Source organism: Benincasa hispida, unplaced genomic scaffold (assembly GCF_009727055.1).
Source record: "Benincasa hispida cultivar B227 unplaced genomic scaffold, ASM972705v1 Contig316, whole genome shotgun sequence".
NCBI classification, from domain to species: domain Eukaryota; kingdom Viridiplantae; phylum Streptophyta; class Magnoliopsida; order Cucurbitales; family Cucurbitaceae; genus Benincasa; species Benincasa hispida.
The window spans coordinates 1,107,607-1,114,577 of NW_024064794.1; positions in this window are offsets into that span (position 1 = coordinate 1,107,607).

Here is a 6,971-nt window from a genome sequence, read left to right on the forward strand (position 1 = left end):
TAGACCATTAAGTACATTAAACTACCTGTAGCACTTGAGTAGGGTACTTTCTTCATTTTCTGAATATCTCCTTCAAGTTTAAGAGAATCTTTAGCAGATAGCTTGAAATGTTGTGCTAGGGTTGTGCCAACTGCTTTAGCATTCAACATGTTGAATTTAGTTAGAATTCTTTTGGTGTAGTCACTTTGGGAGACAAATAGTTCACTCTAGGATCTTTTTCTTTCAATGACCATACCAAGAATTCTTTTAGCTGGTCCTAGGCCTTTCATCTCGAATTCAGAACTTAGTTGTTCTTTAATCTGATTTACTTCTCCAACATTTCTCCCTACAATGAGCATATCATCAACATAAAGTAGTAAATAGACTAGGCTTCCATCTTTAGCTTTTCTAAAGAATACACAAGCATCATACTGACTTCTGGTGAAGTTGATCTTCTTCATGTAATCATGAAAACATTTATACCAATATCTAGGGGCTTGCTTGAGGCCGTATAATGATTTATCCAGTTTACACACTAGACTTTCTTTGCCCTCAACTTCAAAGCCCATAAGTTGATCCATGTAGATTTCTTCATCTAATTTTCCATGTAGGAAACCTGTAGCCACATCCATCTGTTCAAGTTCATAGTTTTCACAAGCCACTATTGAAAGTAGCAATCTGATTGAAGTGTGTTTAACCACTGGGGGAGAAAATTTCAGTGTAGTCTAAACCTTCCTTCTGCTTAAAGCCCTTGGCAACAAGCCTGACTTCAAATTTTATCCTCTTTGAGTTGTTATCAACTAGTTTTCTCTTAAAAATCCATTTACAAGGGATGGATTTTTTATTTGGAAGAAGAGGCATTAAGATCCAAGTGTTATTCTTCTTTAAAGAAGTCATTTCAGCTTCTATGGCTTGCAACCACTTATTCTTTTCTTTGCTTGACATTGCTTTTTCAAAGTTCTAAGGTTCTTCATCAAGAATTCTTTCTGCAATGTTAGCAAAGTCTAATATAAAGTCAGTATTTGAATATCTAGCCGATAACCTGATTTATCTTCTTCTTCTATCTCTTGTTAGTGAGTAATCTGTTAGGTTCTCTGGTAGAGAACTTTGATCTTGTGTTGTCTATTCACTTGTTTCAGTTTCAAGGTATGAGGGTTTAGGTCATCACTTTCTGTTGAGACATTTTTTATTTTGGGCAATAGCTCTACCTTAAAAGTGGTGGGATTCTTATTTAACACTTCTTCAGTCAGCTGTTTTTCATTTTCCAACACTGTAAATGTAATACCCCGATTTATTTTGTAATTAAGCTTTAATTTATGTTGGACTACTTGGATAAATCGGAATCTGAGATTTATGTATTTGGCTAAGTTAAGATACAATTGAATTATTTGAAATTAATTAAGCTTTATTTTAGGCTTGTGATGCGTTATTTTATGCGATGAAATAATGGTAGGGATTGCGTTGATGGAAAATGCATTGAGCATGAAGGTTTTCTCAGTAAGATCTAAGTATAAACCCTACTGAGTTGCCTGGTAAGCCCAGGGTCGAACTTAGGGACTAAGGAAAAAAATATGCGGTGGTAATTTTTAGATCATTTTGCGATAACAATAAATCAAAGAGTTGGTTAGGTTGTTGTTTACAGTATAAAATGTATGCGGCAGAGTTAAGAAAAAAGTTAATATTATGAAAGATACGATAAATATGCGGGGGAACGAGTTGAGAAAATGTTTAGCTAACACTTCCTAGGATTGCGTTCATGTTATGCGATCATGCTACACACATACAACATCAAATCATCTTTCAACGCAAATGCTACGGCTTCTAGTTTTAGAACGCATGTGATATATGCGATGATTTCTACAGGACTTACACATAAGCCTCTATTCTTATCTATGTGATGACGATTGACACACACACATACAAGGTGATCGCATAATACCATACCCTATCTCTAGGGTGCATGCGATGCATGTTGACAAACAGAGCTTATCTCTAAGTTTCTATCTCTTGCTTATGCAGATCTAATCTTGCTCTCTCGAGTCTAGATTTCAACCCAGCTCTCTCAAATCTTAGGTTCTTTCTTTAGACTCTCTCTCGGGTAGCTCTTAAGGGGTGATGGACACAACATAAGACAAGATGATCGCATGCGATGAAAATTCTAGGTCATGTTAGCTACGTACTTCTCAACCCATTCGATAGATTTAGCTACTCATGCGTGTTTTAAAGAGAGTGAATAGATGTATATAAGCAAGTTCCATTTTATAGATATATAATCGAAATACAGAATGACAATGCAGAATAAGAATAAAGAGCCTGGTAGAAATTTCTTGCTTCCCAAGGCTTTTACACTGTTCTTCTCTACTCTGCTCAAAAGATATTCTTGCTCTCGCAAGAGTCGACCCTCTCTCTATTTTTCTACGCTCCCTGGCACTCTCTCGAGCTGACCAGGGCGATCTTCCGGAGTCTCTTCCCTTCTCTCGCTTTGCCTTCTAAGTATAAGAAACTAAGAACAAGGCTAAGTATCGTCTAAATGGTGAACTCTCAAAACTGGCTAGCTGGTTGAACTCTTTCACTGAAGGTGGCCTTCGGTATTTATAGAGCTTTGGGGTGAAAGGCCTCTTCTCTCTTATGATTGCACTGATGGGATGGCATTAATTATCTGTCTGATGCGCCGAATATTTGTCATCGAAAAGTTGGGTGTACTTACTACAGTAGGTCGTTAATGACTAGTCAACTTAATTCGGAATCGACCATCATCAGTTTTTTGTCCCATCGTGATTTATTATGTTTTTTTACCTAGATGCGCCCACCATGATGCATCGACTCTATGTGGCAACCTTCTTGAGCAAATATTCGCGAGCGCAAATTATCACATAGCCTTGCGTCAACGCAATCTCTTAATGCGCTTGGACGTTAATTTCTTTGGATCGCATTTTTGCCTTGCGTCAACGCATTTTCTGCACAAAAGTACATAAGTTAGCTATTTTAATACGATGGACGCATGCGATCGCAATGTTGTGAACTTAATGCTTTTGGATGCAATATTGTATATTTTCTCATCGCAATCCTACATTGTTTTATAACTTTGCGCTATAATAATGTGCATTTCTGCCCGTTATCACACCCCCAAATTTAAACAATGCTTGTCCTCAAACATAAGCTAAAGATTTTCTTTAGAAAATCGACCGCCTTCTCTTTCCTAGATTTCTCGAGGATGCCTTATTCAAATCCTATGCACCAAAATTTCCTTAATTTTTATCTAGGTCTCTTCTTAAAACATTTCTAAAATTTAGGGACTGCAAGTTTAACCTTCAAAAAGACTTTACCAGATTCCAAGACATCGCATGATTTATTTCATAAAAAAAAAAAAAAAAACACTGGGTATTTTAAATGATTTTTTATTCTTGCATTTTTTAGACTTTTTTTTTTATGACCTTGTGCTGATCCAAGTGTCTAGCCTTCGTTTTGGCTTTCCCCCACATATGTCATGCGGACATCCAACTACGAGCAAGATGCTTCTTTCTCAGTCTAAACTCATACCTATTTGGAAGCGGAGTTGAAATCATTTATTTATGCGTTGATCACGATTCCTACCTTCGTTTTGGCTTGCCCCCACAGGTGTCATGCTGACATCCAACTACAAGTAGGAAATCCGATCGCAACGTTATTATTTTTTTTGTAAGCTAAAAATAGCAAGGTTGAAAATGAATACTGCGCCCCAAAATTTAAAAATTGCGGCAATGTCCTCATTGCTAAAGGATTGAAAGAAGTCATGCGATACTCTTGAAGAAGTTTCGTAAAGGGTCAGTTTGAAAAGAAACTAGCAGACAACTAACTTCGTAGAATATTTTCATTGAGGTGGCTGTTCCTAAAATTAAGTTGACTCTAATGGTATACGAAAAAAAATAGAAGCATGCATTTCATCATTGAAATCATAATTGGCAAGAGAAATAATGTGGTGACTTACTAATTAATCAATGTTTAAATGGATTGCTGCCAACCAAAGAGGATTCGGTGATAAAATTTTCAAAAATTTAAAATGTGACGCGATAGTGCAAGAATTGGAATAAAGTCAAGGAAGATTACCAACCCAAATTTGTGTTGTCACTGCATTATTTGTGGACGCATCCTGCTTTGTGGTGATCTGTTTCTTTTGATTGCAGTGACAAAATAAAGTAGTTGCGTCTTCGTGTAGCGCATTCGCAATCGTTCACCTCGATCGTTGCAAAAAAATATTGAGCGGGTCAAATAATAATAAAACAAAGTTAACAAAACCTCTTTTTATTATTTTTTTTATTTTTTTTAAGCAATCAGATAGCGAAATGACAATACTAAAAGGGAATAGAGATAAGTTCATGAATTCAGGATTTCAACGGATACTTCACAAAACTTGCGTCCCTGATGAATTTGAATTGCATAATTGTGCAGGGACCGCCCACTTCTTTTTCATTCAGAGTTTCTCAGGTATATGGAGGCGACCTTGTGATGCCAGTCTTCTCCGCGATATATTTTCACTCGTTGTCCATTAACTTTGAATATGTTGGTTCCGTTGTCATTGGATAACTCGATCGCACCATGCGGGAATACCTCTCTGACTATGAAGGGTCCGGACCAACGTGACTTTAATTTCCCAGAGAAGAGTCGTAGCCGTGAATTAAATAGTAAGACCCTTTGCCCGACTTGGAGATTCTCTCCGCATAATTGTTTATCGTGCCAGTGCTTTGCACGATCTTTGTAGATCTTTGCATTCTCGTATGCGTGAGTTCTCCATTCCTCCACCTCGACCAATTGGATTTTTCTTGCTTCCCTTGCTGCCTTTAAGTCGAAGTTAAGCTTTTTCACCGCCCACAGTGCTTTGTGCTCCAACTCAAGTGGTAAATTACATGCTTTACCAAACACAAACGCATACGAAAACATGCCTATAGGTGTCTTATAGGCGGTCTTGTATGCCCACAGCGCATCGTCCAGCTTTGTTGCCTAATATTTTCGCGAAGGTTTTATCACCTTCTCCAATATCAGCTTGATTTCCCGGTTGGACACTTCAGCCTGACCATTCGTCTATGGATGGTATGCGATGGCCACTTTATGGAGGATATTATATTTGCGCAACAATTCTTTGACAGTGTTATTGACAAAGTGGGTGCCTTCATCACTTATTATGGCACGTGAAGTGCCAAAACGAGTGAAAATATTTTTCTTCAGGAATTTGGAGACTACAGCCGCATCACTTGCGGCGCATGCTATTGCTTCTACCCACTTGGAAAGGTAGTCAACGACTAACAGGATATACTTGTGACCATTTGATGGTGGGAATGGTCCCATGAAATCAATGCCCCAGACGTCGAACAATTCCAGTTCTAAAATGATGTTCATGGGCATCACATGTTTCAATGAAATATTACCTGTGCGTTGGCACCGGTCACACTTCATCGCGTAATCTCTTGCATCCTTGAATAGTGTTGCCCAATAATACTCACTTTGTAATACTTCCACTGTTGTGCGCTGGCCTCCAAAGTGCCCACCATATGGCGAATCATGACATTGTAATAATATGCGTTAGTGAGCAGCATCTAGTACACATAATCGCAAAATCTGGTCTGACCCCCTCTTATACATATTTGGCTCATCCCAATAATAAGATCTGTATTCATGTCTGAGCCGCCTCTTTTGGTGGTTGGTATAATCTTCGGGAAATTGCTCGCAAACCAGATAATTTACCATGTCTGCGTACCATGGCAATTCTTCAATATGAAATAGCTGCTTGTCTGGGAATGTTGCGCTCACTTCTAACTGATTACGGTCAACCTTTGGATTTTCTAATCTGAATAAATGATCCGCAACTTGGTTCTCCATCCTCTTGCGATCGATGATTTCCATATCGAATTCCTGGAGGAAGAGAACCCATCTAATCAACCTCGGCTTCGCATCTTTCTTTGTCATCAAATATTTTATCATTGAGTGGTCAGTGTGGATAAGTATTTTCGTTCCCAGCAAATATGCTCTGAATTTCTCCAACGCAAATATCACCGCAAGCAATTCTTTTTCTTTGGTGGTGTAGTTTGTTTGAGCAGGATTCAAAGTCTTACTCGCATATGCGATAGGATGTAGCATTGTTTTTCTCTTATGCACCAGCACTGCTCCCATCGCATAACCGCTTGCATCGCACATTAATTCATAGGGCAGTGTCCAATCTGGTGCGATCAACACAGGCGCGATCGTTAATGCGTTCTTCAAAATCATGAATGCGTTGAGGCATTGGTCATCAAAGTCAAACTTTCTATCTGCCTCCATCAATGCACTCAGTGGTTGTGCAATCTTTGAAAAGTCTTTGACAAAACGTTTATAAAATCCAGCATGTCCCAAGAAGTTCCTGACAACCTTTACACTCATTGGAGGTGGGAGAGCTCCTAACAGGCTTTACACTCGTTGGAGGTAGGAGCTTTTCAATCGCTTCAATTTTTGCCTTGTCCACCTCCAACCCATCCGTGGAGACCTTGTGCCCAAGGTCAATGCCTTCCTTCACCATGAAATGACATTTTCCCAATTAAGCACGAGGTTCGTCTCCCCACATTTTTTCAATATCTTTTCCAAGTTGTTAAGACAGAATTCGTATGTTTGCCCATACACAGAGAAGCCGTCCATGAATATTTTTACAGAGTCTTCGAGATAATCCGAAAAGATGGCCATCATACACCTTTGGAATGTACTCGGCGTATTGCAGAGGCCGAACGGCATGCGTCGAAACACAAATGTTCCATATGGGCAGGTGAATGTGGTTTTTTCTTGATCTTCAAGTGCGTTCATGATCTGGTTATAGCCGGCATACCCATCCAAGAAGCAATAGAAGTCATTTCTAGCTAGATGATCCAGCATTTGGTCAATAAAAGGTAAAGGGAAATGATCCTTATTTGTTGCCGCATTTATTTTGCGGTAGTCCATGCAAATTCGCCGTCTGGTGACGGTTCTTTGCGGTACAGCTCATTATTTGCGTT